Consider the following 11,046-nt stretch of genomic DNA (forward strand, 5'->3'; position numbering starts at 1 on the left):
AACATGAAGGCTGAAGGTATAGAAACAAGGCAACCCTCTATAAGCCATCAAAAGAATATTCTGGATCTTTGTGCTTCGACTTCCAGCCTCTAGGACTGTGAAGAAATCAACTTCTTTTGCTTAAACCACCCAGCCTATAGTATTTTGTCATGGCTGCTTGCACTGACTAAAGTAGAAAGCCCAGTTTATGAAGCCACTTTGTAATTTTAAGGGTGTGTGCTGGCTTACGTCAGCTTGACACAAGCTAGAGTCATTTGGGAAGAAGGCACCCCAAGTGAGAAAATCCCACCATCAGATTGACCTGTGAGAAAGCCAGTGGGGGCATTTTCTTGATTGATGATTGATGTGAGAGGGCCCAGGCCACCGTGGGTGATGCCACCCTAGGCAGATGGTCCTGGGTCCTACAAGAAAGGGGGCTGACCAGGCCGGGAAAAATAGGCCAGTAAAGCAGCCCCCTCCATGGCCTCTGCCTCAGTTCCTGCCTCCAGATTCCTGCCTTGAGTTCCTGCCAATGACTTCCATTGGTGATGGAGTGTGACCTGAGCTATGTAAGCTTATTGAACCCTTTCTTTCCCAGTTTGCTCTGGGTCATGGTGTTTATCACAGCAGTAGATGCCCTGACTAAGGCAGGTGTCTGTCTTGGGGACTGGGCTGGAGCAGGAGGCTCATCACAAGGCAAAGCTGGGACAGAAGGCCACAGAGGTCTTTCTTAGGCACCCCCTGAAACCCCAGCTTCTGCTGAGCTCTCCTTGAAGGCCACCTGTGCCCAGCCTGCCTAGGGTAGTCTGGCTGGGGGTGGACCCATCTTATCTCTGCCCTAAATGGCTGACACCATTTCTAGATTCCTGATTAAAAGCCCAGAGGGAAGAAATACACTGAGCAGAAGTACTCCAAGAGATAGGAAGCCTTGATGGGTAGCTACTCACTGTCCCTAGTGCCTTGAAGTCCTGCGTTGTCCTCTTCTGCATCCTGGAAATCCTGACTTTGTCAGGCTAACCTATGGCCTTTGACAGGAGAGCACCGCCATAGCCTGACACTGCCGAGACAGCCGTATATCCCAGCTTACTGTACCAGCCTACTGTCGCTCAGTGATTTACCCAGTACACCTGAGCAGACATGACCCTCTGACCCAGCCCAAACATTTCCATTGGACTTCTCTGGCTCTTTTTCCTCTCTGATGGGTATGGTGGACCATTGTGTACCCTCCTGTTCAACAGCCCTCCTTTCTTCCCCCTGACCTTCTTTCTGAACTACAAGTGAGACTCTCGGTGCATGGGCAGTAGGGATGGGATGGAAGGGAAGTGTCGGGACTGGGTTAGACAGCCTCTTGGAGCAGGAGGCATTCCCAGGCTTGGCTCTAAGGAAGGTGCAGGGCTTTGGGCAAAGCCGGAGGGGACAGGATGAATATGGAGTTGAGGACGGGTGTGGGAACTCAGATGAAGCCCTGCACGGGCTGTTGGGTGGGGTGGGCGTGTGCCCGTGAAACTGGTTGAGAGACCAAAGCCCAGGCACCCCCTCCCCTAAGAATCCAGTGGTGTCTCAGGCTGTGGTTGTCTCTGCTAAATAAAGCAGTCACTGTGATTTTGAAACCATGATGGGCTTGTTCCTCTGTGATGGCAACTAATTATGGACTGTAATTGTCTAAACACAGGGAAGTGTTTTGACCTGAATAGTAATAATGAGACCAGCCCTCTCTGCTGCCTTCCCACAGCCAGCCACCAGCCATGGACACGTCTCCACATACCCTGTCCTGTCCCACAGGCCTGGCGCGGACCGAGGTGAAGCCAAGGGCAGCGTCCACTTGAGAACAGGCTGGTCTTGTCTGTGTGGTAATGGGCAGAACCACAGAGAAACTTAGGTCAAAGCCGCATCTGTGAGCCAGAGTCATCTGTCTGTCCGTCATCCCCCCCTTACCCTGCCCTCTGCCAGGGTGGTTGTGGGAAACACACCTGCCCATGGTGGACAATGGAGGCAGGACAGCTGTTCTCCCCATGGGTGAGCAGCTCAGCTAAGGGGACTCATTTTACAGGCGGAAAGATGGAATCCTACAGGGTCACAGTGGACACAGCTTCAGAGCATGTCACCAGCATCCACTCATCCCTGTGCACATGGGGGCCATCCCACTTCTGTATTTGTGACTCTGGAATGATTAGTCCTTTATTGATGAGGCAACGCTGAGAGTTGGGGATGAGCCAATAACTCTGAGCAGGGTGATGTCTAAGCCCCGGATCGTGCCTCAGAAGTGACCATTCTCTCCATCCTTTAGCCTCATGTGGTTCTACTGAAAGCCCAGAGAAGCCTTTAGAACTGTTCCTCTTTGCTCTTGCCTCTGCCCCTATAGGGAGAGCTGTTGGCTCAGAAGTGGAACTAACCGTGGTCCCCAGCAGGCCAGGACTGGTGCCTGGTTGCTGCATCTCACCCTGCAGATGTGACCTCTAACCCCGCCAGCAGGCTTGCTCTCTGGGCCTGACCCCTTGTCCCCTTACAGTTTTTGAATGGTGGCCATTTCCTGCCTGTCTTGTCCATCAGCCTTCAGAGAATGGGGCTGTGGAAAAGCTGACCTGGCCTTCCTGTGCCCCAGCCTCGCCTGGCAGAGGTTCTTATACATATTTCATAGGCTCTGAGTACACAGTGCTCACTTTACAGCCAGAGGGTTCAAGGGTCTTCCTGAAGTCAGGTCTTGAAGACAGGTCCCACCTCCTCCGAACCTCTTCTGTTGCATTGAGCTTGTGCTGGGTTTGTCCTCCGTCCCTTCAGGTCTTCCCATGCCCCTTCACTGAGATAGAGTCCGCAGGTCCTTTGGCCTTCAGTGATGCTCCAGGCCCAACCTGACCTGCCGCCTTGACCTAGTTGAACTGGAACTGCCTTCACATATCATCTGGGGCAGAGACCGTACATTTCTTCCTGCCACCAAAATTCTCTCCTTCCTTCCTCCCCTCCCCTCCCCATTCTTTCCTTTCCCTTCTCGGTTTTTAGGAACATAATCTGATTTACCAGGGCTGTCACAGGTAGAGTTGCAAACCATCCCAGCAGCTAGGAACCTGCTGATGCGCTTTCTAGGATGTTGGGAAGGAGTCTTTGTTTTTCCTGTTTGTATTTTATTTATTTACTTTCCCTACAAATTATTTGTCTTGTTCAAGCCCAGCCATGATGGTTGGTGCTCTAGGACCTACTTTGGGGTCCTATGTTAAAGATGTCACAGTAGAAGCGTAGTGAAATCTGGGCATCTGGGGGACTTAGTGGCTCTTGGTCTGGCCCTGTGCTACCCACTTCCAGACTCGGTTCCTGCGAGAGTTCACACCTTCAGTGTTAGTACTGACCAAGCCCAGCTAGTTGGTAGGACATTCTGTACCGCTTAGCACACTGTGATGTGATTCTGTGCAGTATCTGCTTATCAGGCCTTGTGGGGTCATCTAAGGAAAGAGAGCTTGTGATGGTGGCCTGTAATGACAGCAAGCACTTTAGTGGCCAGGGTGCTGGGAACTACTTTCCACTCCCAGGGACGGAGCTCCTTCACATTATCATCTAAAAATAGAATTTTAATTTTTTTCCAGTCCGCAAGTCTGATTGAAGCCCCACCTGTAATCTCCCTACCCAGAGCTGTCCTTAGAAGACGCTGGAAAGAGCACACAGGAGGTCCAGGCTTTGCTTCCCTGTTCCGGTCCTCCTTCCGCCCACTGAGCACTGGCTCTTGTATTTATTTCTCCCTCCAGGGTTGCCGAGAGTCTGCTGTGTCTTCTCTTTTATATGCCCTGGAAAAGGCCAGCATGCTGTGGGAGAACTCTGATACCAGGGGAGGCAGTGGGAAGTGCCCAGTCTTACGCATGATGGGTAGTGGCTGCATATCTTGCCTGGTTCCTTGGTGAGCCTTGGGCACTCATGAGGTGTCACCCTGCAGCCCTATATGTGGTAGCTTCCAAAGAGAGGCTGGAGAGAGAGTGGAAGAGTAAACGAGTAACCCTCTGAGTGTGTGTGTAGGTATGGGTGGGCTCCCCAGCCCCTTCTTTTCTTTTCCTTCCTTTACAAACTTAAAAAAGATTCATTTTGATTTTATTTATACATGTACAGGCACATATGTGTTTACACGTGTGTGTACAGAAGCCAGAAAGGAGTGTGGGATTCTAAGGAGGTAGAGTTGCAGGTGGTTGTGAGTCACCTGATGTGGACTGGGAGCCAAACTTGGAGAGTCTCCAAAAGCAATATGCGGTCTTAAAGGCTGAGCCGTCTCTGCAGCGCCCACAGCTTTATTTTCTTAATGTGTCTATGCTAGAGCTGGGTTCTAGTTTAGTGAATGTTTGTGGAATGACTAATTATTGACCGATAGGCTAACAGCCTTCACTGAAGTAGGCTGAGCAAACAAACTGCTAAGTGGAACATGGTGTCTAGGTTACATAGTGCACTTACCGGTGTCCATGCACGGCTACTACTCCGTGTGACACCGCAACAAAGACAGCTTACATATGGAAGAGAACAAACAGGGGAGGAAGGCCCCAGATGAGACCTCCTCTGTCCCGGCAGAGTGTAAGGCGCCCGGCATTGCTAAGTACAATCTAGAAATAGGAGAAGTCTCCCTAGCAGTGTTGGTTCAAAAATCATTTGATTTCAAAAAACAGAATTGCTATAAACTTTGCTCAGGTTTTAGACTCTTTCTAGACAGGGTCTCACGTAGCCTCAAACTCACTAGGTAGCTGAAAATTGGACTCCTGATCCTCTTGCCTCCACTTCCTGAGTCCTGGGATTACAGGTGTATATCATCATGCCAGGTTTATGTGGTGCTGGCATGGAACCCAAGACTTCAAGCACGCTAGGCAGGTACTATGTATGCCAGCTGTGCTACATCCCCAGCCCTTCCCTAGACTTAGCTTGAGTTGATGGTGAATTCATTAGTTGGTCTAGGGAACCTCATTGCACTCAGAGGTGGGATGACTCAGAGGTGGGAAACAGACACTTGGCACGTTCCCCGCCTCTTCTCTTTTGTTAAAGCTTATTTCAGTAATTTCAGTAGGTTTGTTCTTTTTCTCTGCAGACTGGCTTTCTTTGTTCCACCTTTTTAGGTCCAAAAATGATCAGTTCAACTGGGCATGACCTCTTAGAACAATGCATGCAAATTCCTAGAAAAAGAATCTGATTGGCCCATGGCTGACCAATGGGGTGCCTTTTCTCAGTGAAGGTCTTGATCTGTGTCAATCAATTTTCTGCTCTGTAATAATGCCACAGGCAATCAGTTGTGAAGAAGGAAAGTTTAATTTTGGCCCTTAGCTTTGGAGACTTTCCTTCTGCTTTTGCTTGTCCTGTAGCTTTGGGGCGGTGCTGAGGCAGAATGTCACAGCAGACAGGACAGAATTTATCAGAGCCATCCACTGCAAAGTCAGGGTGCTGGGAAGGGAAAGAGGAAGAGGGCAGGCTTCAACGAATCCCTTCCAGAGCACGCACCCAAATGACGTCCAGACCTCCAGGTAGGCTGCATTTCCTGAAGGCTCCATGATTCCTTCATATAGAATCCTGGGGAGCAAACCCATTACCACATGGGCTTTAGGGGAACTCTTAAGACCAAGCCGAAGCAACACCTCTGTTCCAACAACTGTGGCTAAGAATGGTTCATGACTGCAGGGAGCATACAGAAGAGGGAGAGGTCACTGACAAGGTGAGCATGTTTGCTACAGTGTGTGCTGGTGGGGGAACCAAGCTAGCTTTGTTGTTGGAAGAAACAGACACACACAGAAGATGCCCTCTCTGTATTTTTCTTTTTTTTAACAACAAAGAACTTCCCAAGCTTGGAGTCCAGGTTGTTACAAGGGCCGACATAATAGCTGATTTCTGAGGCATTTCCCCCTCATTTACCAAGTCTTTAGAGAGAGCAGTTAGCAAAAAATGTTAATGGCCAATTTTAGCAAATGACCATTTCGGTGCTCCCAGGCCACTGGGGTAGGCCGGAGTTAATTTCTCAAATGTCCCCTCCATGATGCTGGCAACCTCTTTAATACTGACCTAGAGACATGCCGTGGGCCCTGATTCAAAAGTACAGCCAAGCCTGAATTTGCTTTATGTGTGGGCAGTGAAAAGCCACCCTGGTTACCTCGTGTGGATACCTCGTCCTTGGACATCCTGTGGCCTGTCTGGTCTCAGTGAAGATGGCTGGATATGGTGTTGGAACCTTATAAGAGGTGGTCATCTTCAAGATGCTTATAACATCTCATTTGGACCTTGATTACATGCTGGCTTCATGAGCTTCTAGGCTCTCACTTGGTAGTGGAAGTTATGTATGTGTCACTGAATATGTCCCCCCCACATACACTTTTTTCCCCCTGAGACAGGATCTTATGTATCCCACCTTGAACTCACTATGCAGTCAAAGATGACCTCGAACTCCTGATTTTCCTGTCCAAGACTCTAGAGTGCCAGGGTCACGGGTGGCCTCCACCATATTGTCTTTACATGGTGTTGGGCAAACATGCTAGCTAACAGCTGAGCTACATTTCCGGCTGAGGTGCAGCCTTCTTTTATATCATCCAGGGCACTGCCACAGGCTGGCCTCTCAGAACACCCCCACCATCTATCCCTGCATCCAAATGTGAAAGGGGGTCACTGTGGCCCCTCTCCGGGAATGACCATGGAGGATGTTCAGTGGTGCATGGTTCACGTTAGAGCTGCCAAAAGCATTCTTTCCAGAGGAGGGAATTGTTGTCAGATGAGAACTCACAGAGGCAGCAAAAGTCCACAAAGGCCCACAGTGAGGGAGTTTGCTAAATCTTCATCATTAAAACATGGTTCTGCGCGTTCCTGCTTTTGGAAGCTTGGGGAAATGAAATGTTGCCTTCTCTGATTCATTCACAAAGCTGTGGTTCTGACAGCTTGACTAAGAAGTACTCATACTTTCCACGACGTTTGATTTTTAATAAAGTATCTGTTGGTGGAGGGAAAAAAAAAAAAAAACAAAAAAAACCAAAAAAACATGGCGTCTGCACGGGCTTGTCCACAGGCTCCTCCCACTAAGCCACAGAGATTGACGTCTAGTCAGCCTTCACCTGTCATGCTTGGCTGATTCTCTGCTTAGTCACCTGGGGCCCTTGAGTACCGGTCCCCATAGATGCCAACTACAGGGTTTGGCCAGTAGCCTGAGTCTTCCTTCCCTTCATTTTTCACCGGCCACACCCCAAAGGGCAGCCTCCTCTAGTAACCTCTCCAGTTGCTGTGACTGCCCTGGAGTGTTGACTGAGCCAGAGAGCATGCTCCCTCTCTTCCCTCTTGTGTTTGCGCAGTAGAGGAACCAGCCTTAGGTTTCTCTGTCTTTACAGGAGCGTCTCACGGAGGAGGTGGGGGGGGGGTAAAGGCGGAGGGAGGCATGGCGGCTTCCTGCTCCGCTGTTGGTTATCACAGGCTCTGCTAATGCTACTCAAACAATATCGAGAAGAACCCAGCTCAATAGCACCAGTGTTAGGCCGCAGAGTCAATATTGGCTGAGCAAACAACAGAGAAGAAGGAGCTGCTATTTGCGTAGCTAGGAGTGCTTGTGTGCTGTGGCTGCCTTGTCAGAGGCCCTTGGAAATGAAGGAAGGAGGTGGGGTTTGGAGGTGGAGGGCCCAGGAGAGAAGGGCTCATGGGAACCTCTACCTAGCGGGTGTCAACAGTGGGCTTCAGGATTCCTTGCTGTATGTACATCCTAGCATACCTAACAACCTGGCCTCACCCCTCTGCATTTTCTACCCAAAATGTTACAGATGTTGCCAGATGTCTACTGGAGAAGTGGGGAGGGAAAAATCCTGCCCCCACACCCCTGCTGAAACCCAGCTGGCAGGTGGCTGGGTCAGACTGAGTGCAGGGTCAGGGTGGGGAGAAGGCCTCTTTCCCCTTCTCTTGGGCCACCAGCTCCCACCCTTCTCCTCTGTGCCCACACTGGCAGCCCCTCTAACAAGAAAATGCAATGTGTGGATGCTTCTTCAGTCCAAAGGTCATTCAGCAGATGGCTGGCTGCCGTCACCTTCAGACCTGACCTGGACTTGGAAGTCATTTCCATTATCCACCCAGAGGTGAGGGGTCTGGACCTCAGATAATGTCCTGTGTTGGTTTCTAGTGGACGTTCTGACTTGTTCGGCTCTGGATGATGACCTTCTCAGTCAGATGAACCTATTTATAACAGTCTGCCCTTAGCTTTGATTCTTCCTCTTTGCCACCAAGGATAGGCCTGGGTGATTTTGAACCCTGCAAGTGGCCAAGCTGGATTTGTGGCAGGGCATGTGGCAGGCTGGTAGGGGAACATGCTGCTGGGGCTCGGTTCTCCAGGGAACTCTGCTGAGTCCATCAGGATCACCTTTGTGCTTGTGGGGGGTGTAGGGGGCACCGAGGATTTGTAGACTGCAGAAGTCACATGACTTGAACTTCCAGTGCTATAGCCACCATTTCTGGGTGCCAGGCTTGAGCTGGGACATGAAGGCATCCTGATCCTGTACTCCATAGCTGTAGCCTTGTCCTAATGGCCTAGCCCTAGAGTTTGCCACTGAAGGCTCTCACCATTAGCAGACAGGGGTGGGTTAGACATTCAGAGAATGGGGCACCAATATAAGCTATAGATATCATCCCTTCTCTGAAAGCTGAGTGCTCTGTTGTGCTTGAAGCACAGGGAGCCTGTCCAGGGGCAGTTTTGAGATTGGGTGTATGTGTGCTTGACCGCTGGCTTTGCCTCTAAACCATGGTGTTTTGGTAAGAGGGAGGGGAAGGTCTTTTGTGCTCACATACGGTGAAGGATGGAGATGTGTTTGTGTGTCAGGAAGGAAGGAAAGGGGATGTTGGAAGAGGGCCAGGCAGTACCCATGTTTAGCCAGCTGCAGACAGGCAGTACACTCTGCCGCTTCTACAAAATCAGAGCACACGCCTCATACCACCATCTGTCACCCACCCCACCCATCCTTCCCCTCACCTCTGGTCCATAGCCCTGGTGGAGTGAGGACATCAAGCAGGTGGCTGCCTCCACTTTCCCAGAGCCACTAGCCTACTTCCTCACCCCCAAACCACCCCTCAGATCTGCTCCTGATTTCTTTATGGACTTGGATGGGGGCGCTGATTGGTCTGAGTGGGCTCAAGGCCCTAACTGGGCACCCCATTTGAGAGACCATGTGTAGAAATGAGGACCTGTCCCCTCAAGAAGCTGACTGTATGAGAAAGAACATGTGGAAAGTCTCAGGGCACAGCCCAGCTCCGTCAGAGCCTCTCACTCCAGGCTCTCTGCAGTGTCTTTTCCTTTCTGTTAGCAGGTAGGTGATAGGGTTTACAGTGTCACAGAGCAGCCATAGGGGCCTCTTTGCTCAGCTCCCTCCTTTCTCATAAAGGTTGCTGTCTGATGAGAGCCTGAGAGTCAGGCTGCTAGATCCCCTCATCGCCCTTCCTCCTGTGGATGTGAATGCTAACCTGGAGGCATCCACCCTTTGACCTTGAGACACAGTGTTCCTTCAAAAACTTTTCAGCATCGCAGGTGACTTTAGCGTCGCTCATGCCATTTTAGACATAGCAGTACTGCACCCTGCTACTCCTCCTTGGTTCTGTCTTAAATTCTGTGACCTCCCAGAGCTGCCTTATCACCAGCGTCATGGGTGGCTTTACATACAGATTCATTGAGAAATTATGACTGCGCTCTACTCGTGAGTAGTGTTGATTTCCATGAGTAGAGGCTGATACAGATGCTGGCAGAGTGCAGCCATTGTGGCAGGACGCAGAACAAATGTCTGTCAAGAGATCTCCGGGAGTTGCCTCCAGGGTGCTCAGGCTGACTCAGCCTGGAACTGTGTACAGACGCTGACTGGGCAGCAGCTGCAGGGCTCACATCTGTCCATGGGTCTACTTGACCAGATTCTGTTCTTTCTCTTTCCAAAGAGTGCAGGAGTGCCAATTGGCAGGGTCTAGCCTGGGGCCTTAGGGAGAAAAGGGAATTGGGAGCTTCTGTTCCCAGAGAAGGTGCTGAGAAAGGGTACTCCATGTGAGAGGGTCAGTAGGGATTCTGGTGAGGCTGCCACTGGCTCTCTCAACTCCTACTGTGTCTTGCAAGCTTGCCAACTCCTGTGAAACAGATTCTCAGGGAATGCATCTTTCCTCCCTAGCCACTCACGAGTTATCTGAGGTGCCTCAATTGTCGGTCGCCACTCAAGGCAAGTGTGACCTGACCCAACATGCTCTTCTCGTCCTTAGAAATCTCAGCTCCTGCCTAAGGATGCATCCAATACTCAATGGTAGTCTGACAAACTGTGGCTTCCAAGTTCTTTGTCCCATTGTCACACTGAACTCCTCTGTACATGATAAGAACTAGGCATGCTGAACAGGGGTGACAGTTGGGGTCTGGGGGTATCAGGTAGAAGGGAGGAAGGGATTTCCTTTTGACTCAGAAAATCCTGCTTCCCATGATGCCTTGTGTGTGGCGCTGACTTGTTTGGCAAGAAAGGGGCCTTAAGGCTTAGTATCAAGGAAAGGAGGAATACACAAACATGTGTTCCTCTAACGATAATTTCCTATGTCCTTGGGCAGCATTGACAAGCTGTGTCCCAGGCTGGGCAGAGCCTTCTTTGGAGCTTCTTGAAGTTCATACTTTTGTTTTGTCTTTCTCCCTTCATTGTGCAGAGCTGGACTAGGTGTGTGTGTGTGTGTGTGTGTGTGTGTGTGTGTGTGTGTGTGTCTGCTTGTGTTTGTGTAAGCATCAAAATGACAGAGATTCTGTGGCCTATATTCTCCATAAACTGCAAATATTGTGAGCTGTGTTCACACTCTGGACCAAGACAAATGTAATTTTGGATTATCAAGTCCACATGACAAATGAGTGCCTATTAATTTGTATTTATCTTGAGTGGGTTAGTAGGAACTCACAATGGGAAAAAAAGGTTGTCTTTCTGTTAATTAGTAGAGTGAAGTTGATTCAGAGATGGCCCTTCACGGTAGCGCACCACCATAAAATGCTGGAGCTGAAAGGAATTTATTTTCTTTCATTCAACAGGTATGCATAAAGTGCTTTCTAGAACCTGGGAACTCAGCACAGCATACATGGAGTACCTTCTAGATCCTAGGTGC

The sequence above is a fragment of the Microtus ochrogaster genome, chromosome 5, assembly GCF_000317375.1.
Source record: "Microtus ochrogaster isolate Prairie Vole_2 chromosome 5, MicOch1.0, whole genome shotgun sequence".
Classification (NCBI taxonomy): Eukaryota; Metazoa; Chordata; class Mammalia; order Rodentia; family Cricetidae; genus Microtus; species Microtus ochrogaster.